Source organism: Paramisgurnus dabryanus, chromosome 11, assembly GCF_030506205.2.
Source record: "Paramisgurnus dabryanus chromosome 11, PD_genome_1.1, whole genome shotgun sequence".
Taxonomy (NCBI): domain Eukaryota; kingdom Metazoa; phylum Chordata; class Actinopteri; order Cypriniformes; family Cobitidae; genus Paramisgurnus; species Paramisgurnus dabryanus.
Window position 1 is genome coordinate 7,863,317 of NC_133347.1, and position 27,669 is coordinate 7,890,985.

At 36.4% G+C, this 27,669-nt stretch overlaps 1 protein-coding gene and 1 long non-coding RNA gene across 2 annotated transcripts in view; both read right to left on the minus strand.

Moving 5' to 3' along the window:
* xpr1a (xenotropic and polytropic retrovirus receptor 1a) overlaps positions 1-27,669 on the minus strand; it is an 80,801-nt gene that overhangs the window by 26,130 nt on the left and 27,002 nt on the right. The gene's annotated exons all lie outside the window — the stretch shown is intronic.
* Positions 6,442-8,667, minus strand: LOC135730474 (uncharacterized). The gene is made up of 4 exons (XR_010525978.2): positions 8,376-8,667; positions 8,122-8,279; positions 7,729-7,805; positions 6,442-7,633 (listed from the first exon to the last, which is right to left on the minus strand). It is a non-coding gene; the product is annotated as an uncharacterized lncRNA (long non-coding RNA).

Sequence of the window (27,669 nt, forward strand, 5' to 3'; positions counted from 1 at the left end):
CAATTAAAAAACATTTAAACTCAAGTCATGTTCATATGCAATGTGCCAATTATTCTTCTGAATATTAAATGTGGCCATAATTAGGAAAGAGAGAGATGATGATGACCAAAGAGGACATCTGACCTTTGCACCTCACCTCAAAAGCAAAAAGGATGGAGAAAGGCAAGACACGAGAGAATAATTCTCAATATCACGAACACCTCTTCCCTTAAATGACACATCCAAATGTATACAAACAGTTTAGGTTGTTATAGTAAAGGTTAAATGTGTTCTCATTAAAGCTCTGTTGGGTTGTCACAGTTACAGAGGAAGCCCTGTAAGGTCTTAAGACTTAAGTGACAGCTCTCTGCTGTTTACTGCTGACCCTGACAAAGGGGCTGAGGTCCTTTGTTAGCCTCAGACTGACATTACTGTCTTTACCGTGACCTGGAAACAAACAAGAACTCAGATCTTAAAGGTATAGCGGAAGATTTTCGTTTTCCGGGTGGATCACCACTGTTATTGGTCATCCCAGATGTCAATCATTCTGATTATATGTTGACGTATAACCATCGTACGTGCTCGCCTCTACGTTCGCTTTCTGCACATGCGCACTTTCACGTCTATGAGTGTTCTGCTACGGTTTCAACCATTCATTTAAGGTCGCGTTCTCACTTTGTTTTTTTCAAAATGTCTGAGGGTCGCAAGAGAAAAAGTGTCTACGAATTGTATGACAAAAAGAGAAAGGACTATAAATAAAGAAACAAGACCAGAATGTTTATGGGAGACTATTTCACACGCTGGCGTGAGCTAAAAGGACAGGTTGGGCTTCCCACGCGAAGATTCTACTGGAAAGGTACATTTTGTCATGCTATTTGGAGAAATCCATTTAAAATCACTGCTAGTAAAAGTTGATGTAAGCTATGATTTGCGATGCTAGCCCTGGCACAAGTCACGAACCGCACAGACACGGTGAACATGCCGACAGAAACTTGTAAACAGAGCGAAGAGAAGAACTGAGCTGCTGCATGCTCTCTCTCTGTCTCGTGCACGCGTTTAACAGGGGTTCCCTCTCGGGAGCATTTTTTAAAAAATATCGAGGGGCGGTTCTTTTAAATAATTCGGGAAAATCTTCCGCTATACCTTTAAGAGACCAGGGGCCTGTACCATGAAAATGGTTAAACAAACTCAGGGTTGCAGGATTAGTTTCAAGTTGCTTGGTTTTGTCAAATGTGACCAGGCCTACAGAGGTTTCATCGGACGCACGTACGTCGTGCGGTGACGCGATATGCGTCTGGTCTGAACTTTACTTCCGGTTTCAGTTTTTTTAAATGGTCTGACTAGTTGCTAAACTGAACTCTTGAACAAATACCTTGTCGAAAATAACAAATGTTTTGTTACCTAGGTAATCTATGGGCCCTATTTTAACGATCTGAAACACAAGTGCGAAGCGCAACGCGCAAGTGAGTTTGTGGGCGGATCTTGGGCGCTGTTGCTATTTTCCCGGCGTGAGAAATAACTCTTGCGCCGGGCGCAAATCAATAAGGGGTTGGTCAGAAGTAGGTTCATTATTCATAGGTGTGGTTTGGGCGTAACGTCAAATAAACCAATCAGAACGCTAGCCAACATTCCCTTTAAACGCAAGGGCGCAAGTTCCATGGCGGGTTGCTATTATTATGACGGATTTACCAGGCGCACGCCAGGAGCGGTTCACAGCCGAGGAGACCGACGTCCTTGTACGGGGGAATCCCACGCTTGCCAAGCATAAATCGGGCACGCTGTGTAACGGGAGGTGGATCTGCTTCAGGACTTGACGCCAGCAGAGGACATCGCTGCGTCCACCCTCACCGCTGAAAGGGTTTGGGGGCTTTGAAATCGGACCCAAGAAACGCAAGCAAGGTCCAACCCCAAAGTACTCTTACAAATCAAGTTCATATACATTAAGATTTCTTATGAAAACATTTTAATTATTATTTACATAAAATAAACGTAATACAGCCACACAACAAAGTTATGAAAATATTTTAATCGTTATTTGCATGAGAATAAATAAAAACTATCACCACAATGCTCACCACTATGATTCCCCTTATCTCGTGTATTAATATTTTTAAGTGTAACAATTTATGATTTGCAAAAATAACTGTTGCATCTGTGTAGATTAGATAAGCAAAGTGTATGCGCGTTGTGCACCCTATACATTATGGTCAAGCATGCGCCCTTAAAATAGCATAATGAACAACGCGCAACGCGCCACTGACTTTAAACTTTTTTTTTCTGGTCAGTGGCGCAATTGTTTTTTGAAACTGCAAAATAGCATCAGGGATGGTTTGCGCTGGAACACGCCTCTTTTTTTGCGCTGAACCACCCAGGGAGCGCAAGTTCAATCCCTAGTTTGCCGACGTGCTTCTGTGACGGGAAAAACCCGCTGTGCGCCGGGGCAAAATACGAATGATACATGCGTCACAGACAAAGTCAATTGCGCTGGGTGCAAGATAGAGCCCTATGTGTTGTTTAATTTGCTTGTTATATAAATAAACTACGTTTAAGTACTTTGTTTGTTTTTTATTCTTAGCGGAGTTTACTGGAAGTTAGGCGTTGACCACGAAAGCCACTGGTTTATGTTGTTACTGCTGAAACTGTCTATATGTACAAGCTATTTTCATGGTACCCAAAACCCAGGATTTGCACAAACTAATCCTACCTGGCTAACCAACTAAACTGGCTTCATGGTATAGATATAGATATATGTTTAGTTTACATTACATGTAAGGAATAATTGACAATGCGCCACTGAATTATTTGAAAATAATGCACACCCAAGGTGGTCAACCTTTGAATTATTTTTAATTAATTGTCAATTATTCCGCTTATACAATGGATGGTTTTTATTTTAAGACATTTGCCAGGTTAGATGTGCATTTTACAAAAAAATATTAACACCCGTGGAACATTTATTAATGTTTTTCTTTGGAAAACATACATTCCAAAACATATTATCACAATTTTTACTCCATTACATTTCATAATTTCAAGTTTTTGGTTTTTATTTAAAGGGGACATATCATGCTAAATCCACTTTCTTAGTATTTGTATTTGTAGTGTTTAGAAGTACATAAAAGTTGAAATTAGTCTCTTCAGGTGCTTTGTTGATATCTTTATATTCTGTTTTGGTCATATTTTTCAACCGGTTCTGATTTTTCTATTATCTATTACGTTTTTTGAACAATTACGTCACAGTATTTGCAGCGGAACTGCTAAATAAGGACATCGACTTCCAGCCCAACACTATGAGCAATCCGCCATTTTCAATTTCTCGCTGCGATATTGTAATCCAAGCTCAAGGATGCAGAAGTTACGAGAGAGTAAATCAAAATGTTCGGTTGTTGAACCTGTGCCTGGTTGAGTTTTATTTTTCACGGAAATGTCATTTTTTAGTGCGCGAAGCACTTCAAGGATAACTATTTCACCAACCTCCACCAGTATAAAGAAGGATTTGCCGATAGACTTCGTCTGATTGAGGGGTCAATTACTTCTATCTTTGGAGACGACGAGCAGAGCACTTCGGTAAGCTGTAAATAACTTTAAAAACAGTAAAGTACACAGTTGTCATGGTTTAGCAGTGCTGTTTCTCAATCCAAAGGCTGTAGCCTGTGGATGTCGCATGTGGTCATCAACCCGGGATTAAGTTATAGCATATAACAACAACTTACGATTAACTAAGAATAATAGTCAGCTTTATAATTGTTAATATTCTGAAATAAGACAGCCGGCTTAACACACCATTGCGATACCTCCATATGAAGACGTTGTTCTGCAGGTTCGTCGTCTTCATTTTCATCTCGCTCCATTTCCGACTCTGGCTCGAACATGTAAGGCTGGATGGACAAGTCTTCCGTTGTTGACATTTTGTGAATAACGAGTGAATAAAAAGTTTCTGTGCCGCTAGATAATCGTATCTCTGCTATAAAACTACAAAAATGGCTGAACGGGGTGGAGTTTAACCGAGTGTCACCTCTGCAACCTGGAGAGGGGGCAGGGTATGACGTGCATTTAAAAAGACAGTACCAAAACGAGTTGCTCTCAGATGCATATCAGAAAAGGGGTAGAAAGGGGGCCTGTGGGGCTATAATAATGAGGAATTCAGACCCAAGCATTGCAGTTTCGCTTTATATAGACCACAAATAGATGATTTATATGTAAAAAGGACAGATTTAAAAGCATGATATGTCTGCTTTAATATTTAAGTACATAAAACATCTAGTAATTTTTTGTACTTTTACTTAAGTAAAACATTTTTTCGTACTTTTACTCAAGAAAGTAAAAGTACACATTTTTTTATGTAATTTGGGGCATTAAATACATTTTAATATGCAATATAAAAGGAATACACAGTATGATTCTATGCTTTAGAATGTAGTGAACATTTTTTAGTAAAGAAAAGTAAATTTTTTCCCTAGACAAACACTCTTTTAAAGCACATATGTTTGGAAAATGTAACTAAAATACTTAAGTATTATAAACCTCTGGTTTTTTGACTAAACTCTGACCACAGGATAAGGTCAGTCGCCAGCTAAGCTAACGGCAATCTAAGCTGCTATCGAATCACAACACGCTAAACAAAAACAAATTAAACATGAACACATGTTATATTGCGCACTGTAAACACAATCAAAGCTTCAAAAACACAAAACCTTTTAAAGCACCATGTTCAGCACTATGGACAGCTCTAAGCGGGGTACAGTATTGGTATGTTTTTTATATTTATTTTTAAAGCTGTTATTTCATAAAAATATTTAAATATAATTTTTCTCATCAGTGGGTTTTATTTTAAATATAATCTGCAGAGAAAAAAATTCTCCAGACTCATTTTGGCTGTAGACCTACAGTAAAGCACACTTCATAACTCCTCCTGTCGTGTACATCAATCCTTAAAAGAGCCGAAACCAGCACTACCCATCCGAGACTCCCTCTCTCTTTCTTTATCAGACCTTCTCAATGGGCTCACATGAATATAACATTTTCCCTCTGGGTGCCTCGATTTACCAGATATAACAAAGCCCATGGATCAAGGTATCAGACTGTGTATTGCTTTACACAAAACGCAGAATCCGTCTAATCTTTCAAAATAAAAATCGGAAGATGTTTTTGCCCTGAAAGAAATGACAATGCAAAAGGTATAAAGGTTTATGGTGCAGAGTAGGAAACAGAGACAGCAAGCATTGCATGCATTTTACAGGTTGAGCAATATTATCTCTCATTACAGGGCTACTTTGTGGTGAATGTGTGAACACAGCGAGGGACAGCTGTATGATACCGTGGCCTGGAAAGGCAAAAATAAATTACAATGGTAAATTACTTATTTACAATATTAAAAACAAATTTACAAGTTTTTTAACAAATTTACAAGTTTTTTTTAACAAATTTACAAGTTTTTTTTAACACATTTACAATGAGTGAATAAATGTACAAGTTTTCTAAACAAATTTACAATGATTGAACAAATTTACAAGTTTTTTAAACAAATTTACATGTTTTTTAACATATGTACAATGAGTGAACAAATGTACATGTTTTTTAACAAATTTACAATGAGTGAACAAATTTACACGTTTTTTTAAAAAAATTACAAGTGTTCAAACACATTTACAATGAGCGAACAAAATTACAAGTTTTAAAACAAATTTACGTTTATTACGGAAAGGGTAGGTACAATACGCTGACGTCACGCATCTGAGCCTCCGGTGGGAGGAAACCCGGAAGTATCGCCGTGAATCACATGAGAGTTGTGAATGCGATGTTGTGCATTAGGCTGTACATAATATTAACGGAAAGAGAGTGATAATATATAACCTTTCATCGCTTCCGAAGTGACTAAAAGGGATATTGGAGCTTATTTTCAGGTAAGTGAAATAGTTTTAGTTAGCTAACGCTAGCTTTCCAAGTTGCACACGTTTTGGATGGCAGTTATCAAAATAATTCACTGACTTTCTCATTAGATTACAGACAACACGAGAGGGTGCTTCAAACTTTTTGGACTGCATTGTTCGTTCGCTCCCGGGGTTACATAGACTGAAACGGGGAAGCGTGACGAGTTTGTTTACATGGTGCTGTAAACTCCAACCCAGGAGGACACTATCAGAGGAATCACAGGGATAACATGGTGTGATTTTTTTTGTCAAAACCAGAACTGACTTCCGAATCCACCTGGAACGCATTTACTTTGATGGAGATGTGGGCGGAGGCTAAACCCTCCAAATAGTATATTTAGAGAAATGGAAGTCAGTAAAAATTAAGTTGGACTCGTTTTTTAACTACTGGCTGCTTAACACATGCTTATAAACCCAGGAATAGCACACACACTTCTAACAGACATGCAATGCACACATTAGATACGTGTTAAGTAAATAACTGTACAGTTTTAGAACAACTCATTTCTACATTAAAGAAACTTAATTTCACTCATTGTTCAAAATATAGTTTTATTTATAAATGAACTTCAATGTATATTGTCTCAAGTATGAAAAAATATATATGTACATTTTTAGAACCAAACATATTTACATTAAAAGCCAGTGGGTACTAACACACTTTTTTACACAGGGCCATGTAGTTTTGATTTTTTCCCTTAATAATAAAAACCTTCATTTAAAAAATGCATGTTGTGTTCACTTGGGTTTTATTTTTTGACTAATATTTGAATTTGTTTGATGATCTGAAACATTAAAGTGTGACAAATATGCAATAATAACATGGGAAATCTGGATGGGGGCTAACACCTTTTCACACCACTGTATATACATTTGTTCCAATGTATATTTTCTATCTACTGTACAAATTGTAACAATAAAGCAAAGTAAAAACATTTTAATGAAAAACGTTTGTTTTTGGGATTAAAGTAATTTTTCACCCAAGATATAGATGGTTTGTTTTTTCACTGGAACAGATTTGGAGAAATTAAGCATTACATTGCTTACAATGGGATCCTCTGCAGTGAATGGGTGCCGTGAGAATGAGAGTATTTAACACAAACTATGATTGTGTTTATGGTGTACAATATAGCGTGTGTTCATGTTTTGTGTGTAAAAAAAGACAATATTTTTCACATACTCTCTAGCGCTGTTTTTACTTTACTAAAAACGAGCTGATGTCTTCCTTGTTCTATAAAGTCCCTCCTTCAGAAATACCTATCGAGTTCTGATTATGTAGTTTGTTTAGTGTGCTGTGATTCAACAGCAGCTTAGTAGAGCCACTTGAGTTTAGCTGGCGACTGACATATTCCAGTGGGCAGAGGTTAGTAAAAAACTCTTCTTTGGATGTCATTCAATCGAGAAGTAGAGGGCTGTAGTCCAAACTGGCCGTTTGCTATAGGCTTTGAAAGGGAAATTCTATTAAAGAAAATATATCGCTTGGTATAGAATTTTGAGCTTTATAATTTTACAGATATTATTTATGCTCTAACAGCAACATTACACACCAACTAAAGTTTAAAAAATGGGATCAGGATAAACGGGACCTTTAAACCTTACAGCTAGATCTGTGGCAGAGAAACAAGAAAAAATGATCCAAGACACAAATGTTGCGATAATCTTCCATAATAGGAGATGTTTCCAGGTAACCATAGTCTTTCAATGCCCCAGAACCACTGTTAGATCTGTGTATTGAGAAAGAGGAGAAAATTACATGTAAAAAAAGAAAGATCAATGAAGTCATGAGATTTATTTGTTCTAATTTTCATCAATGAATTACATGCTTAATTTTTTTTCTGCTCAGGAAACGAATGGTGGTCCTCCTCTTCTTCCTTTAGTGTTTCAATATCACAGACACTGGAAATTAACATAATCATGATTTCAGTCTTGGCAGTCTATCTATCTATCTATCTATCTATCTATCTATCTATCTATCTATCTATCTATCTATCTATCTGACATAAATGACAGTTTGCTTAGGCAACATTAGAGTTTTTGTAATATGATAAAACATTACAATACTGTCACACTCAGAGAGGTTTAAATGATTAAATGAAAATATAATTTATAGTATAAATATAGGTAATTTTAACAAATCGTCTCATTAGTCACTACATAAAATCCTAATCTTTTAAAGATTATTCAGATTATATCATCGAACAAGTTAACGCACCCTTGATTCCTTTGAAGTGTCCTCCTGGGTTGAAGTTTACAGCACCATGTAAACAAACTCGTCACACTTCCTCGTTTCAGTCTATGTAACCCCGGGAGCGAACAAACAATGCAGTCCTGATTAAAAAGTTTGAAGCACCCTCTCGTGTTGTCTGTAATCTAATGAGAAAGTCAGTGAATTATTTTGATAACTGCCATCCAAAACGTGTGCAACTTGGACAGCTAACGTTAGCTAACTAAAACTATTTCACTTACCTGAAAATAAGGTCCAATATCCCTTTTAGTCACTTCGGAAGCGATGAAAGGTTATATATTATCACTCTCTTTCCGTTAATATTATGTACAGCCTAATACACAACATCGCATTCACAACTCTCATGTGATTCAGGGCGATACTTCCGGGTTTCCTCCCACCGGAGGCTCAGATGCGTGACGTCAGCGTATTGTACCTACCCTTTCCGTAATAAACGTAAATTTGTTTTAAAACTTGTAATTTTGTTCGCTCATTGTAAATTTGTTTGAACACTTGTAAATTTTTAAAAAAAACTTGTAAATTTGTTCACTCATTGTAAATTTGTTAAAAAACATGTACATTTGTTCACTCATTGTAAATATGTTAAAAAACATGTAAATTTGTTTAAAAAACTTGTAAATTTGTTCAATCATTGTAAATTTGTTTAGAAAACTTGTACATTTATTCACTCATTCTAAATGTGTTAAAAAAACTTGTAAATTTGTTAAAAAAAAACTTGTAAATTTGTTAAAAAAATTATAAATTTGTTTAAAAAGTTGTAAATTTGTTTTTAATCTTGTAAATAAGTAATTTACCATTGTAATTTATTTTTGCACCCCGAGGCCACCGTAGTATGACCTCTCCTCATTTTACAATCCATTTAACCGATGTAACGGCGCTCAGCTCTGTTTATCGCTCCTCTACGAGCTGTTTGCATTGTTGCAGTGCTACTAAAAACACGGGTAAGTCCCCGCGTCTCTTTATCTCCCCTCCGCATAGAGATCTCAATCACTGCAGTTGAATTAAACTGTACGCCTGGTAGCAATAAAGAGTCGTGGAAATGCTCTTGTTGTCGGAGGTTTTACGAGAGCCAATCATCCTGAGTAAATTAGAGCGGGTTATTATTCGCTCTTTGCACGCTCTATTAAAAGGCTAAATGAAGTGAGTGGGTGGAATTGCAGAGGACGGCTGTGCGCTGGAACCTGTAAGGCAGCACTGATGCATGCTGGGAAACAGACACAAAGTGAAGACATGAAATGCAGCACATAAAAGCGTCTCACAGCCACCCGTCTGCCCCCTGCACCCGCCCTTGCCAAGTTTAACCAGACCCTCCGAGATGAAGGAGAACCCTTGTAGCCAAGTCCACAAGCTCTCCATCTCCCACTTGTCTCCATCAGTCCCTCAAGCCACAATTAGTCTGACCAATCGGGAAGTTTCTACAGCGGGGAGATTATCAGAAATTCGCATTAAGCAGTCTGGGATGGCCTGACTAGCATTAGTTAAATAAATAACATGTTTAAAACAAGCCTTTAGATGGCTCAGTGTAGATTCATTCATAGGGCCGTTCAAAGGATTTATTAGGGTTGTGTTGGGGGAGGGGTGTTAGGGGGGATTCCCGGCAACATGCAGACCGGGTGAATGCATTAGGAAGTGGTGGATGACACAGATGGGATGGTTGGGTATGAAATCTGAGACGATCACAGATATGTTGCCGCCACGGATTTGGTCAGCAAAAATTGTGCTCTGTGTCCCAGTTTGGAGAAACATATCTAGGAAAATGTAGCCAAGGAGATTCACCAAGACACCATGAATTATATATTAGAAAAAAAATATTTAAAAATGCGTTTCTTTAATGAATATTTATGTAATTCGTTTAATGTCTTATTCAGCACTGTGCCCTGAGTTGTCTTATGTAGCACCTTGGTTCTGGAGGAACATTGTTTTGTTTTGCCATGTACAAGTACAGGACTATTGGAGTTGTTAAAGGTGTTCCTCAAGGATCCGTATTGGGGCCTCTTTTATTTACTATCTACATAAACAGTATTGATTATGATATTCACAATGTAAATGTTCACTTTTAGACGGATGATACTGTCATGTATTGTGGTGCACCTTCGAAACAGCAAGCCTTGCTTAAGCTTCAAGCGGCTTTTGATGTTATTCAGTCTCGGTTTCATACATTAAAACTTGTTCTGAATTTATGTACGCATGGTACGCAGCACCATTTGAATGGAACTTACTCCAAGCACAACTAAAATTACAAACTCTGGTGCCTATGGATCATTTTAAATCTATTACTCGGTCACTCGAAGAAGACTCATTGATTTGCAATTGTTTTAAAGTGTTTTAATTTGTATATTTGTTGTTTTAATCTGTAAGTTGTGACTGTAACGGTGCATTCACACAGGGTGTAAGCGTTAACGCTTCCCATTAACTTTTAACGGGTGACGTCATGCGTTGCCGAACTGAATTTTGGATCTGTCGGCGCCGCGTCAGTGCCGTTGCTCACGGCAGAAGTTGAACATTTATCAACTTTTCAACTGGCAACGCGTGCGTCAGCCAATCAGATAGCCTTATGCAAATAACCTAGGCAGAGCCAGCCAATTACATTTATGGAAAACCTGAGCACAGGTTGTGGCCACTGTGATTGGCTGTTGGCCACCCTTCAGACAAGCCTTTCGTCAAACGTTAACGCTTTCGCCCCGTGTGAATGTACCATTACTGCTGTCCACTCTTGGTCAGGACTCTCCTGTGAAAGAGATTTTTAATCTCAGATAAATTATCCTGGTTAAATAAAGGTCAAATAAAAAATACATTTATATGGCTAAAATGACAATAAACAATGAAATAAGCAAACCATTTAAAATAAGCAAATAAATTAATACATTACAGAAAGTTACATTTGCTTCAAAGCAGCCTTTTATGTGTGCTCCCATTTGAATCATGTGAGCTGTCCGTGGTTCTGAAATTGTGACAATCCCAGAACTAAATCACATTCCTGGACTATCTGTTTTGATCGTTGCACTTTTAACTTTTATAATAGCCAATTCCAAGTATAACTTTGAAACCAAAAAGAAAAAGATACAGAAAGCAATCATGAGCCACAGTTTGACCTTAATCTTTCCTACTGCATTACAGAAACCTATATAACGTCTTAAAATGCACATTTGTTTCAGCCTGAACTTTCATTTTATCCTCCAAACCACAAGGTCAGCACAAGGTCAAAAATCAGACAAGAATTTAACTTGACGTTAAATAAATGTAAAAAGCAATGATCATTTGGGCCATTTATTCAAATCTAGCATGGCTTGTCTGTTAGAGAGCAGGATATTCCTCTTTAATTGTGTTAGGATTTCCTGGGGTGGAAAGATCACATTAAAGTTAACTGGCAAACACTAAATAAGCATGGCCAGTCCTAACCTACTTCCGACTGTTTCTGGATATACATACTTTAACTTCACGGACATTGAAAACTAGATCAATTGTTAACAGCGACTTAAATAAACTTAAGAACAAATAAACAGAGGAGGTTTAAGGTTTTCATAAAGACATAAAACAGAAGAAATGTCTTTGCTTAACTAATAATATTAGAAAAGTTCGTCCAATGAAAATACACAATAATGCAGCTCTATAAAGTATCATCTCCTTATCTTTATATAATACATTCAGTCTGGTATCTGTTTAATTCTGAGTTTCATTTGAAAAACTTTCATTTTAGCTGATGTGAGTCTGACGCAGAGATTGACTGTGTGCTACCACGTCAAGCATATCAGCTGTGAAATGTTATCAGCCTCACCCACACTGCCGACACAGGCCAGACACTTACATTTTCTACTTTAAAAACAGCCCCAACACAGCCCTATGAAGATTTCTCTGTACTTTACTTACAGGTAGCTTGAAAGGACAAAGCAACCAATGAAGATTTTTCTCCACTGCCACTGTGTCCTTTCTTTACTTATACATCTTTTAAATGCCATGGGGTAAGTAATCTGAGAAGTATAAAATATATAAAGCATTTATATATAGGTACTTTGAAAAGCAATTGGCTTTTAATGAATCGTACCAGAATGACATTGTCTCTCAGCATGTATCTTCAACTTTGTTTCAACCGGTTTTCTTCTAATGTAAAGTTTAGAAATATTATCAAGAAGACTGGTTTCCTCTGCTGATAAAAATGGAAAAAACAAAGCTTTCAATTATCTCCAGGCAGCGTGTCTGCAGGCCGAGGGGCTCATAAAACAAAAGACTTATTAATCTAGTCCCCAGCGGTGAGGTCTGTCCTCTGAATTAGCAGGGGTGTGTATTTTAACACCTTTGTGAGCCAGCATGAGATCAGCCACAGAGCTGCGTTTCAAATCCGGTAAATGTCACAGAACAGAGGCTTTTGAAAACAGGATTTGGCCTGTAAGAGCCTCTGTATATCAACCGCAAGATAATTTTTAAGTCCTGATCCAGGAACAGAAAAGAAGGAACATGTGTTCATGCTGGAGCACACATGATGCTTTGAATCCCAGCACATATATTTCGATAAAGGCTGTCACTGGTCAGCAATAGGGCAGTGATAAACTACTGAAAGCCACTGGCTTTCATTGGCTTCCATAATATGCTATTTAAATCAAGTTAATATAAAAAAATTATGCATGGTTTGTTCTGGTCAGATACAGGATATAGACAGACATTATGCTGAATATCATAAGTTCATGTGAGACTAGGGAATACAAGAAACGCTTTTAAAGTAACAACACAATTTAGAATTTTCATACTGTACGTGCATTACATAATCTTGCATTGGAGATCATGTACTGGCCAACCATGAACTTACGGGAATTTGTACGTATTTTATGAGTTGAACCGAACAAAAACGATAATTATACCTCATCCCTAAGGATGAAAACAAATGAAAGCTTATCATACAAATGCATACAATTTGGTTATACGAATTAATACGATTTAGCCACCTGCTAAAATGCATGCCATGACATTGTGTTGGTACTGGCACATGGGGACAATATAATGTATATCTGTAAAACACATAACGGTGCATTCTCAAAAAAAAAAATTCAGCATTTGCAACTCCTTTGCCCCACAGGCAACATTCTAGAGACTCTTTTCTTATTTGTATTAAATCCTATAATCATACTATTTGAGATAACACTCTAAAAAAACAAACGGTGCTATATAGCACCAAAACTGTTGATTTGAATCGTAACCATAGAAGAAGCGTTTTTAGTGCCATATAGACCCGGTGAAGAACCGGTGAAGCACCTGTGTAGAACCATATAGGGGCCATATAGCACCACATTTGGTTCTACATAGCACTATATGGTACACAGGTGCTTCACCGGTGCTTCACCGGTGCTATATGGCACTAAAAACGGTTCTTCTATGATTACGAGCAAAGAGCCACTTTTGGTGCTATATAGTATAGAGTGTATATTAAGGGCTATATACAAAATACATATGGTCTTCATATTTAATTTTACAACCACTAAGCACATTGCAATTAGCTCAATAGGCTTGTTAATTAGTAATTACTCTACTGAATAATGAACAGATTGAATTGCTTCATGCAGAAAGAGAAACGGAGGACTAGTATAAGTGGGTGGTTTGAATCATGTTATTAGTACAAGAGACATCCTGAATCTCATTAATTACCTCATTAAATCTCTCTTTCTTTCTCTCTCCTTAAACCTAAATCACACGTTTCATCTCCTACCTAAGTATCTTTACAATGAGTGTAACCTGTTTATAGATACATCCCACTGCTCTCTAGACCCATTAAATGCTCACATTCCTATTACAGACACTAGAGAAGAAAAAGAGCTCAGGATCGAATAATCCGGAATCCAGCACCTCCGAAATTGGATCCGGAAGCTATTTTGCTGGATCCATCAGCTCAAGCACATCTAAAAATAATATGCGCTATGCGCCATTATATGTGTGTTTTAGGAAAAGTGTGTTATAATGAATAATGTTGTCGATAAAAATAACAACACAATCAACATATATGAGTGTCACAATGCATAGAAAGCCAGATCACACACGATGTCACAGTGGATGCAGCGCAGAAAGCTTCACTGATCTGAAGTGATGCAGTTGGGTGATTCTCGCAAAATTAGACTTATGAGGTGTCATGAAACATTTTGATAAAAAAGTAAATGCTATCAAAATAAGAAGCATATCGTTACAAACATATCTTTGAGTATTTTTTTCACATGATTTCAAATGACATCACACAAACCAATTTTTTTTTTTTCACATTTAAGGGGAAAATTTTCATTACCGCAATGTGTCCATGACTGGATTTGGGTTCTTTGACATGGAAATATTTATAATTAAAAAATCTCAAAAATAAAAAGCTTCAGTGCATGTTATACTATAAACATTTACAGTAAATAAACATGTGGTATTTGGTGATCATTGGTAAATGTAGAGACAATAATAAGGAAGACCAATTTTCTCATCCTCCGCAACAATTTTCAATCATTGTTTAAGCCCTCAAGGAACTTACATTAAAAAAAAAAAATAGTTGGAAGGGACATAATTGACTGTGACACACAAGATGGCTACCAGGTAAGCAGTTCTTATTTTTTCTCTCCAGATAAAAGTTGAAATTTTGTTTGTCATAGTACCTAGACAACTTTTTAGATCTTATTACCGAAAAATGAGGTTGTAAATGCATATATCTAATGTAATATCATGTTGCGGTAATGATCATTTTTGATAATGATAATCTAAAAATGTAAATAATTCTATAGGAAATATTTTTTAAATCCTCTAAAAATAATGGTTATAGTAAGTTCAGACCTTAATCTTATATGTGCAAAAAAATTGGCTTCAAGGGCTTTTTAAAAATTCTGATGCTAGACACCTTCTAAATCTGAATTTCGTGAGAATCACCAAGTTTATTATAAAAGTGTTACACCTGTAAACCTGTAACCTCTGTGGTGGCATGTAAAAACCAAAAAATCCCAATCAGATCAATTTTTTAGCATTGTTTCGGATGACAGTCTTAAGCTGTCTCACGCCTACAGGGTTCCACAATGACACATTCAAACAGAGGTTAATGAGAAGTCTAACATTTCTGTCTCCTCAGGCCCTCAGAGACCGGCGCAGGACACACAGCAGCTGCTCCCTGCCTTAAAAACACTCTGAATGTGTGTATTTGTGTGTGTGTGTGTGTGTGTGTGTGTGTGTGTGTGTGTGTGTGTGTGTGTGTGTGTGTGTGTGTGTATTTGTGTGTGTGTGTGTGCACGTGTGTGTGTGTGTGAGTGAGAGACAGAGAGATGTGCGGATGTCTATTTGTTTCTGTTTATATGTGCATGACTTTCCATGCAATGCAGATCTTTACTGCAAATGCAAAACAGCCGATGCATCTGAAAAGACATATATAATACAAAAGGGTGCATTTACACAAATTACTGCTGCACAGAAGTGGAATTAGAACATATTTACATAGCAAATAATATAGAAATAATATCATTAAGGCGATTCATGCTACTTTATTGTGGACATGCATTGACCTTAGGGCAAGATTTACGAACAGCTTGCCAGTGTAAACACCTCTTTTGGCATTTAAAAAGTACTGTAAGCATTTACTAAAGACATGCAGGGAAAATTTAGTACTGAAAAGTGTGGTCATAGTTGTTTTTGCAACTGATCGTATTGCATATAAATTTGTTTCCCTTTCAGATGCAAAATTTATGAAAGAAGAGTAATTTTGTCTTTACTGTCCAAATACTTATGGAGGGCACTGTATTTCATTTTATTTTATCTAATATTCAGAGCTGGTATAATTAACACTCTTAAGGAAGGTTCCCCAAGAACCTTTTAGTTAAAGAACCATTCTTTCTATCTTTTTTTGGTCTGTAGATCCTTTATCCACTACAAAGAATCTTTTTGTGGATGTTAAAGATTCATTATGGAACCATACAGCCCGGTAACCTTTATTTTTAAGAGTGTAGTATGGCTTTTACAGTATGAATCTTTACAGAATATGGAGCAAAGAGGTTATCACAATTCTCTTTCCAATAAGCACACAGTCTCTCTCTACCCTTTTATCTGAAATAATAGCATAGTCTCCCAAACAGCACTTGTATGTCAGCTGTGATTGTGGGATTGACAGAACTGTTATCGACCCGCCGCTACCCTGCTGCATATACCTTGTAGCCATTAGCAACCACCACCAGGAGAACGGTCTTTCAACCGCCCAGCCGATTGCTTTTACATGAGCGTGTGTGCATGCATGCGAATGAGCAGGTGTTTGCTGTGTGTGTGTGCAGAGCTGGGAGCTGTAGTGTGTGCGTCCTGATTCTTTTGAGCGTGCAATGTTTTCCAGTTTTCAATTTTCCATCAGCAACGAAGCAGATCTTGCATTTATACGCGTAAATGTTTCTGATTTCTCTCAGCTAGAGTGAGTTGCATGCAATCAGAGGGAAAATAAATCAATGCCGCTTTGATTAGAATGGCCGCCTGCCTTTGTGCTGTATGCCATCCACCCGTCCATTGATTATGCATATCCGGCAATCAATAATACACACAAGTATTACCGTTCACAGCACCATTACACAGCAGCAGAAAATGAGATCTGCCTAAATCTTTAACACAATGTAAATGACAATACCAGCAGTGACCGGACCTCACAAGTCAAACTTTTGGACTGCTTTCCTGTATTTAAACAGTGAAGTTTTCTCCACATCCAGAAGAAAATGTTATTGTTTAGAAGTTGCAGTAACACTTGACAATAAGGTTGTATTTTAATAAATTTGCCAAAATGAACTTACAATGAGAAATATAGTTTTATTTTATTTTAGTTTTTTAGTTGTTTGTTCATGTTAGCTATTGCATTAACAAATACAACCTTATTGTTAAGTGATACCGAAAAGGTGAAAAGGTCCTGAAACACAGAAAACTCTTTTCAACAGGGTCTTTGTCAACACCTGTTGGAAAGATAAAATATATATGGTATAATTATATTTTTTTAAAATAGGTGTTAACAAAGGTACTCGAACACAAATTCTTTCAGCAGTAATGCATGTAGCACTTATATCAGATTATCTGAAGCATTTTGCAGTTTTCCTATGTATTAGGTCCATTCAGTAATTGCTTGTATTTTTCATATTGGTAATTACCAGAAGGCCTTTGTCTATTGTTACCATGGAGACCAAGTCATGTGACATGCTTGAAGGGTGTGAACTGCATCCTGCATGGGGACCTGTGGGACATTTATGTGTGTATCTACGTATTTATCCATTCCAATAAAAGCTCTTAGAGCGATGATGAGAGGAGTAACCTCCAGAGGCCCACTGCCCTCTCAACCACACCCCCTGCTCTTTGCCCCTCCCCCACCCTGTCTCACACTTCATGATGAATGAAACATATATCAAATATCTGGACTTTATACTTAAAAGCTAAACTTTCTGCAATGGACTGGAGGTAAATGCATTGAGCCAAAAATAATAAAAAGAACAGCAGTTAATTGCAATAATGTCTTTATTAATGTAAAATTATAAATCTGTCAACACGCACATACAGAGTTTAGCTGAATTCAGTCACCCTCTGAGGTGAGAAACACTCTTTGGTCTTTGTAATTATTATGGCTATTAAAGAAGAACAGAAGCAGAGAAATAAATAGAAACATGCAATGAATGACACAGACTAATTTGCATCAACTGCTTTGCAGTTAATTGTACAATAAATGAAGAAAACCACATAGGACTAGTTTAACTCCTAGTTTAACATTTAACTCCTGCACAAATAAGCTTCCATAAAGTACTTTTTTAATAGTTGACACACTATATTCTGCTGTCCACCTACACCAGCGGCAGCCCTCGGTCCCACAAACATTTTCCTTCACAATACTTTAGCAATCCTGTCAGCTGTATTTGGGTCACTGACAAAAACAGTGGCAAGATGAGAAATTCATAAATCTTAAAAAAAAGCGCGTATCAGGTTTATTTCAACATGTTAATTTTATGCAATAAAAAAAATCACATTTGCACCATTTTTATGAAAGTTAAGACTGAATGGACCTGAAAATGTCAAATGGTGTAACCACTAATTGCGCCGTAGAATGAGAAATATTAACTATTTTATCCACCTTGATGGCATGTAAGCGTAATCATAAAAAAAATTTTAAAAATCATTTTATTACTTATTTTTAAATGTAAACTTAATGTGTTTTTGTAATGTCCTGACATATCCTGAAAACAGCTCAGTTTTTCAAATAATCTTTGACAAATGATGTAAAAATGTATTTAAAAAAATCATATAACCCTAAACTAGATGGTTATATTTTATTCCATATTATTTTATAAATATATTTATATTTTCATTAAAAAATACTAGTTACACCAAATGACACAGACCGGTTACACCACATTGACATTTTTGCAATTATCCCCCAAATATTCTTTGAAAATGAAATAAAACCAAAAATTTTACACTTGGTCCTCAAAAAAGAGAATGTATGCAAGTAATCTGCAAATTTATTTAGAAATTTTAACCCTTTTACATTTAATTGAACCATGCGAACACAAAATAATTAACGTCACGTCATTGACCCATTTACACTGTAAAAACTATTACTATGATCTACTCAATATTTTTGGTGAAGCATTTTTACACTTAAAAAAATTGAGTAAATTTGAAAGCTGTGAAATCAACACACATAGTGTATTTATGTTAATTTTATGCAATAAAAAAATCACATTTGCACCATTTTAATGAAAGTTAAGACTAAATGGACCTGAAAATGCCAAATGGTCTAACCACTAATTGCGTCAAAGAATGAGAAATATTAAATATTCTATCCACCTTGATGGCATGTAAGCGTAATCTTCAAAAAACATTTTAAAATATAATTTTATTAGTTATTTCTAAATGTAAATTTTAATGTGTTTTTGTAATATTTGTCCTGACATATCCTGAAAACAGCTCAGTTTTTCAAATAATCTTTAACAAATGATGTAAAAATGTATTTTAAAAAATCATATAACCCTAAACTAGATGGTTATATATTATTCCACATTATTTTATAAATATATTTATATTTTCATTAAAAAAATACTAGTTACACCAAATGACACAGACCGGTTACACCACATTGACATTTTTGCAATTATCCCCCAAATATTCTTTGAAAATGAAATAAAACCAAAAATTTTACACTTGGTCCTCAAAAAAGGGAATGTATGCAAGTAATCTGCAAATGTATTTAGAAATTTTTACCCTTTTACATTTAATTGAACCATGCGAACACAAAATAATTAACGTCACGTCATTGACCCATTTACACTGTAAAAATTATTACTATGATCTACTCAATATTTTTGGTGAAGCATTTTTACACTTAAAAAAATTGAGTAAATTTGAAAGCTGTAAAATCAACACACATAGTGTATTTATGTTAATTTTATGCAATAAAAAAATCAGATTTGCACCATTTTAATGAAAGTTAAGACTAAATGGACCTGAAATGTCAAATGGTGTAACCACTTATTGCGCCAAAGAATGAGAAATATTAAATATTCTATCCACCTTGATGGCATGTAAGCGTAATCTTCAAAAAACATTTTAAAATATAATTTTATTAGTTATTTCTAAATGTAAATTTTAATGTGTTTTTGTAATATTTGCCCTGACATATCCTGAAAACATCTCTGTTTTTCAAATAATCTTTGACAAATGATGTAAAAATGTATGTAAAAAAACCATATATTACACTAAACTAGATAATTATGTTTTATTCTACATTATTTTATAAATATATTTATATTTTCATTAAAAAAAATACTAGTTACACCAAATGACACAAACCGGTTACACCACATTGACATTTTCGCAATTATCCCCCAAATACTCTTTGAAAATGAAATAAAACCAAAAATTTTACACTTGGTCCTCAAAAAAGAGAATGTATGCAAGTAATCTGCAAATTTATTTAGAAATGTTAACCCTCTTACATTTAATTGAACCATACGGACACAAAATAATTAACGTCACGTCATTGACCCATTTATGGTTGTTTGAAATCAGTATAGCCAGGCCTCACAACTACATTACTGTTTTAGCGCAAAAATCAAATACATAATATGGAATAAATGAAAAGATACAAATATGTCACAGTCCTTCTAAAGCACAACTCATAAACTATTCAAAATCTGTTCAGCTGAAGCTCTTGTGATTTCAGTAATGTAATGTGGCCTTAAAGAATGAACGCCCTGATTGGCTCTTGGCCCGCAGCTATGGTACAATGCTAATGCCACGACCCCAACTATTGATTCTTCTGCTTGTAATGCTGACTGCACACACACACTTGTTAAAGGTTTTACTCTCCCGAGTGATATTAAATGAGGACAAACCAAAGCCCGCAATGCCTGGGCCCACATGGAGACTGTTCTCTGTCTGAACGGGGATAAATTTGGCTCATAAATCGTTAGATTGGGGTGTAGTGTGCATGTATGGGGGCTGAGAGGCAGTCAAACCGCTGTGTGTGTGCTTCAGTTTATCCGCTGAGCTGTCTGTCAAAAGGATTCAATTATTTTTGTTAGGTTCCCATTGGACTAAGTGTAATCAGGAAGTCCTTGAGCCAATCTGAGGTTTAATTAGATCAACGCGGAACTAAAGAACGGAAGATAGTTGGACTAACAAATCAAACAAGATAGGGATCTATAAAAAAATATTAAAGTTTTTACCGCAAGGTGCAAACAGAAACAAACTCACATCATTTATGAATTTAGATCAAGACATACAAGACAGATCATGCAATAGCACCACTATTACTACTGCTCATACTAAAGTAACAACAGACCCCTAACCCTAACTATCAAACTGTCACATATGAATCATACCTCATGCTATTACTTAATTAAATACATTTTTTTTTTTGCTTCTTAGACGATAAAACATGCACCAATTCCCAGTTAAGCACCACCAAGCATATTGTTTTATCATATATTAGCATATCATACATACAGTGGGAAAAATAAGTACAAAACAAAATTTCCACCAGATGTAGCCATCAAGCCAAATATTGAATTCATCCAAAGAAATCAGAACATTTAAGTATACAAGTTGAGTCATAATAAATAAAGTGAAATGACACATGAAAAATCATAAGAGAAATCAACAGTGATCCATTTTACAAGTGTGGGTGGAGCTTCCCATCGACATGTGATACACACAATCATCATGTCAACTCCACCTTCTCTGTGGTAATTCACTGAAAGGTCAGGAGGTCAGCTCTGCCTCGTGTGTGTTCATTTGAATAACAATAAGAAAGGAGGAAAATACTGTAAATCATTTCAATTGAGAAGTACAGGGGATACAAACAAAACAAACACACACACTCAGGAGATGAAAGGCTGTGAGAGGTCAGACTGTGCCCAGCCACAGGGCTTACATCAACTGTTTCATCTCTTCATCCCCCTTTCCACCCTTTCCACTTCATTGTTTATCTGTTTTGTGTATGCACTCACTCTCTCTTAAACATTTATATATGCATATTATTTCCAAGTCATTTATTGTAGGGCTCCAATTTTTCTAAAGATCACCTGCAAGATTTGCAACGTTTCTGCAATACACTGCACTACAAGCCTCTCTCTATGATCAGAACCTGTGAAGTTTCAGATGCAGACTATGGCTATGTTTGATATTGACATACTAGTGTAAACTGCACACTGCATGTACTGGCTATATTTTTATAGCATGCAGTAATATGTTTCAAACTGTATTAATTCACATTGTTGTCACATCACATTGTTATTGTGCACGTTTCAATCAGCCACCATCTAATAAAATAGTTCTTTTGATTTTACATGTATTTGTAAAATGTGAAAACTTGCATAATCTTGGTAAACAATAAACCTGTTTATCTCTTTATTCATCCCCAAAGCTGTATTACGAGACTTATGGGCGAAGGGACTTTTGCAACAATAAAAGAGATAAGAGAGGTCCTCTTTAAAAAACATAAGAAAAGATATTGGAAGTACAAAAACAGCAAAATAAACACATGTATTTGGCATTTGGTATTGATAAAGTGTGAAATAAAAATGCATTACAATAACTCCCGATGGATGTCTAGAGAATGGATTTCCGCTTGAAACACGATTATAATTTAAAAAAATGAAACACATTTTGGGCTGCCAGGTGTTTTGAGAGTCGCACTGCAGTCTTCTGTTGCAGACAATTTTCTTAATGTCACACTGAATCAGATTATTGTCCTCTGGGCCTCGAAATTATTTGCTGCATGCAGTACTATGCAGCGTTAACAAGTGTTATCGGCAAGAAGCACTCCCTACTCTTTCTCAGTGCTCTACACAGCTGGCATGATGCCCAGCCTATTGCATGGGGTTAACAACACTGCACAGAATACCAGACATGATTCTTTAAAACAAGTAAAAAATAATAATTAAAGCTGCAATACATACTTCTTGCCAAGTACATGAAAAAATCATGTTCGAAATGGTCTTACCTTAGCACGATTTGCAACAGTAAGTTCATCATTTGAACTGTAGCCCTGCCGAAAAAAACAGCATAGACCAGCATGATTGCCATGCTGGTCCATGCTGGTTTGTTTAGCTGGTAGTCACCAGGTATGACCAGCATGGGATGCTGGTGCTGGTTTGGTGCTGGTTCAGTGCTGGTTTGTTGCTGGTTTAGTTGGTGGTCACCAGAAAAGCACCAAAACACAACATATGCTGGTCTTGCTGGTATGCTGTTTTTTTTCAGCAGGGAGGGTACGATTTCACGGGTAATGTTAGTTTGACTTTATTTGATTTTAACCCACATAAAGAAATGAACCCCAATAGTAACTATGGACTGCAGCTTTAAATAAATAAAAAACAAGGGCCACCATTAAACTAAACTCTGGTCACTATGCCCTTGACCCAAACACGGCTGATGCCACCTAGGTGTAACAAGGTAGTGCATTACATTTCAATATGTACAGAGACCTGGGATTTACTGTTAGGCATGCTGGAAAAATTGCCTATATGGGAGTGAAGAATGCATACATTTACATACATTATCAAGCTTTTGCTACAGACAGGTGTCACAAAATTGGATGAAAAGTTGCGTGCATTTAATCCAACTCCATGAATCAATGTATAATAGTAAAATTGATACTTGCTTTAGCAAACACAACTAGTAACTTTAGTCCATGTTTTCCAGTTTACCTATAGCAGTTAGGATAGAAAAGTGTGACAAAAATGGCTAATTTTACAAAAGCTTGTCGCTTTTGCTGAAATTTGCATGTAATTGCAGCACTTATCACGCCATCACATGCGAGTGAACGGTTTTGCCCAGATAGGCTGTCGGCATGGCAACAGAGGCGAGAGTTCAACTGAGAGATGATCAGGCCTTGGTGAGGGAGGTGGAGAAATGGGCGGAGATCACCAGATTACTTGTTATGGTACACGCAAAACAAGACTCTGAGGTGTGGCGGTGCAATAACAATTTTCAGGACTATTTCAGGAGGAACGAAGAAAAAATGTAAGAACAAATTAAATGAAAATATATGATGCATTTTGATTCCAAACTGTTAAATATATATATTACATTAATGTATGCTTTATTCTAATTTCAAGTTTTGTTCTTAAATTTAATGTAAATAATGCATATGCACATTATTGCTAATAACGTCATGCGACCTTTTTATGGTACATGTAGTTCCTTACCACAGAACATGACGCAACAAGACATCTATTTCAGTGAGCCACAGACAGTGATCCATGTATTACTCCAAGTTCTTACAGAGAAATAATAAACAGTTTATAGCAGACTCTAAGCTCAGTTTACTGTCTAAATATACAGCTGTCAGCAGAAGGGTGACTCATCCATCCAGACCACGAATCAAACAGTAAAACTATGTCTGTGTAACAGTAAACACTGCTGCCAAACCTGATACCCTTCAAAAACCAAAACACATAAAAATGAAATACACATACTGTACAGCAAAAAACGTAGTTAACAACATGTACAGCACGTAAGATACTGTATGCTTCAACAGATTACCTTTTAATACAGATACACATACTCTGTGTTGTATTTTAAAACTAAAAAAACAGGGCAACATGAAGCGCCATGTTATGCCAGCCTTAACTTTTGATACTTGATGTAAGTTCAAGCCAAGCGTGCCGCACAAGCCCTGAAAAGTGAAGCCAAAACGTCTCGATCGCCCCCCCAGTGACTGGTCCCAGTATAGGTCATAAACCCCGCCTCCCCATGTTATTCAATGGGACTTGAGACCAACAAAAAAAATTAATTACACTTCAATTATCTTTTTTCCGAAGCTGGTTTCTGTCATTTACTGTAGTTTTTATCACGCTGATGTAAATTCAAATGTTTGTTTTTAAAATAGGTTTGTGTTTAGTTAGTTATTTAATAATATAAAAACGGTGGTGTCACGTCATAATTGACAGCTGTGATATCGTGTGATATGCGCATTCTGCGAGAACGAGGGCGGGGTTTTGACTTCGCGGCTTCCCTTCCTGCTCACTACTGCGCATGACTGGTCCCGAAATCGCTATTGCGCAGACTCAAGACCCAAGATGTCAGCGCCATATCGAGACACTGGCGGCTTCACTTTTCACCAATGGAAGAGAGCGAACAGGCGTCATCCATCTTTTTTACAGTCTATGGTTCAAGCACAACAGAAATTAAGCTGGAAACAATGTAGGGCAGGACATCCCAACTTGTTTATGTGAGTCAGGGTGGAAAAACTGAAATGTAATATGTTCTTGTCCCCATCAATCTAACCCTGGCTAGTTCAAATGAAAAAAAAAGGTTGTGCCCGAGACAGAGAAAGTTATGTTAAAAAAAGTGAAGTAAAAATTATAAAATGGTATGAAAAGGGCAAATGTGTTCCTATAGCTCAACAGGTAGAGCAATGCGTAAGCTGCAGTGAACACACATACTGAAAAAAATTTATAGCTTTGTCGCTTTGAATAAAAGTGTCTGCCAAATGCATAAATGCAATGCAAAGGCAAAATAGCATAAAAAATAGTCACGCTGGTTCTTATGTGAACTTACATTTTTCACACTGCATGTATTATGCTGGAAACTCACAAACATACTGCAAAAAAATGTAAAAATAGCATAAAAAGGTATGAAAGGGTAAAATATTGGTCACACTGGTATTCATGTGAACTTCAATTTTATAAACATGTTATGCATGCCGATACATAAAAGATCTTTCATGCTTTGTTATCAACAAAGGTGCAAGAGTGAAAAGTCAACATTGTATTATCAAGGCTAAACGTTAAATGTAAATGAGCGAGAGAGAGAGAGAGAGAGAGAGAGAGAGAGAGAGAGAGAGTCAGGTATATAACTGTAGGAGGGTGGGTTGTCCTTTTTAATTTTAAAGCACTTTGAATGTCGATCACTTTCAAGGCCACTTGCACAATATATGAAACTGCTGTTACCAAGCAACGCTTCCGAGTGCCTGGATACTTACAGTAGCTCTCCATCCATCAGCCAATCAGCAATCAATGCCGACAGCCGCAGTCCCGGTGGACCGGCTGACCTTTCAAACCGACTCTGCTGCATCGCTACCTAAACAGTGCATGTCAGCACACCTGTAAAGAGCGCCTGTGTAACACAGCGTACATCTTGATATTCAATTTTTAACCATCCATCAACTTGTACATCCATCCATCAAGCATCCATTCACTTTACAAACAAAGCATGACAGCTTCCCTACAGATTAGAAAACTTTTTTGTCAAGGATGTATCAATGGATATGTATCAATATTTTGGTTTTCATCAATCATACTTTGAAATATTATAACATACAAATAAAAATACTGGGTTATTTTTAACCCAGTGTTGGATCAAAAAGGGACAATCCCAAAAGAATTTACCCAAAATGTTTTATTTTTCTTAACATTAAGAATGAAGAAAAAAAACAAGCAAGTCTTAAAAATGTAATCAGAAGAATGGTGTGAACACAGGTCGAGATCTAAGATATTCTAGTCTGCCTATTCACAACTTTAGCAAAACAAATAGCCCTTCTCTGGAAAAATGCAATCATAGCCCTTCGGGGTTAAGGTTTTAACTTTCATTTTATTGGTAAGCTGCATGTAAGATGTGAAACACTAACACAGACATAAGCACAAAGAAAGACATCAATAATGAAGCGCATTAGCCCAGTACAGCAGGTGAGATGTACGGACCTGCCGTCTGCTGTCGAGGTTTTATTAGGAGATATGACTACCTTGTGCGACTCAGAGGTCATAAACGCTAGGCTAAGTGTTGTGTCAATAGCCTGACCAGAGGACATTAATCTCAACCAAAGTGTCTTGGCTACAGTTCAGTGAATGAAAATATACAACCACCACAGCTTATAATAAGAGAGAAATGTAAGTGTCACTACAGGCAATACCAGGAATTCCCATTGTATTTTATGCTTTTAACATATTATGCTCTTTAATTGTTTTAAACAAATATCTTTATAAGATGTAATGCCATGGCCCAGATTTAGTTAACTTATTAAATATTTATAAATAAAAGTTTTAAGGAGTTTTGTGGACTTGACAGACTGTGAGATGTTTAGATTGCCAGCATCTTACTTGTGAAGCAGCTGCAGGCTCTTGATAAGGAGAGAAAGCAGTGTTACTCTTTGAGGACAGTAATAAACAGAGTATGGATGAGTTTACACAGGTCTGTGTGAGCGCTTTGTGAGACGGACTGATACTGTATGTGTAAATGCTGCCCGAGGTAATAGATTAACAAACCGTGAAATAACAAATTTTGCAGAACAAACTATTTATTATTTATTTATTTCTGTCTGTTTCTCTTTATTTGATACCCTAAGATATTAGTCACATTTCACATATGGTACAAAATAAAATGGTAATTTTAACTAACAGTAAGAGGGCTTGCAAAATTTCTAAATCCCTGGTAACCCTTCGGGCAGACACTCTTCAGTTTGGTTCTAAATGAACTGAAATATCTATAAACTTCAGATTTTGAAATATAAACTAAAATCACAGATAAGAAAAGGCCACTCGGTGTTGTGGGCATATCACAGGGTTCCTCAATTAGTTTTCACCATGAGCCAAATTTTGCCAATACAAAGCCTATGGGCTCTATCTTACACCCGGCGCAATGCAGCGCAATGCATGACGCAAGTGTCTTTTGCTAGTTTCCACCCTGCGCAATTATCATTTTCATGTTTAGCGACGCATTGTTTAAATAGCAAATGCATTTGCGCCCCCTTTTGCGCCCATGGGCGTTCTGGTCTGAAAACGAGGTGCGTTCAGGCGCATTATTGGCGTGTTGCTATTTTGAGGCAACTAAAATATATGCGCTATATGTTTTTTGTTATTTAAAGAGCGCATTAGTTATATGCACCTATAAACTGGACGATAACGCGGGTTTGCTTATCACATACATGAATGCGCAGCAGCACAAAAACGCTTTTAAATATGAAAGATTTTTTAAATGCTACCTCACGGATTTATTGTATATGATGACTCTGTACCTGTGGATATGGTGGGATGAGAAACATTTTTAAGTAATGCTTAAAAAAACTGA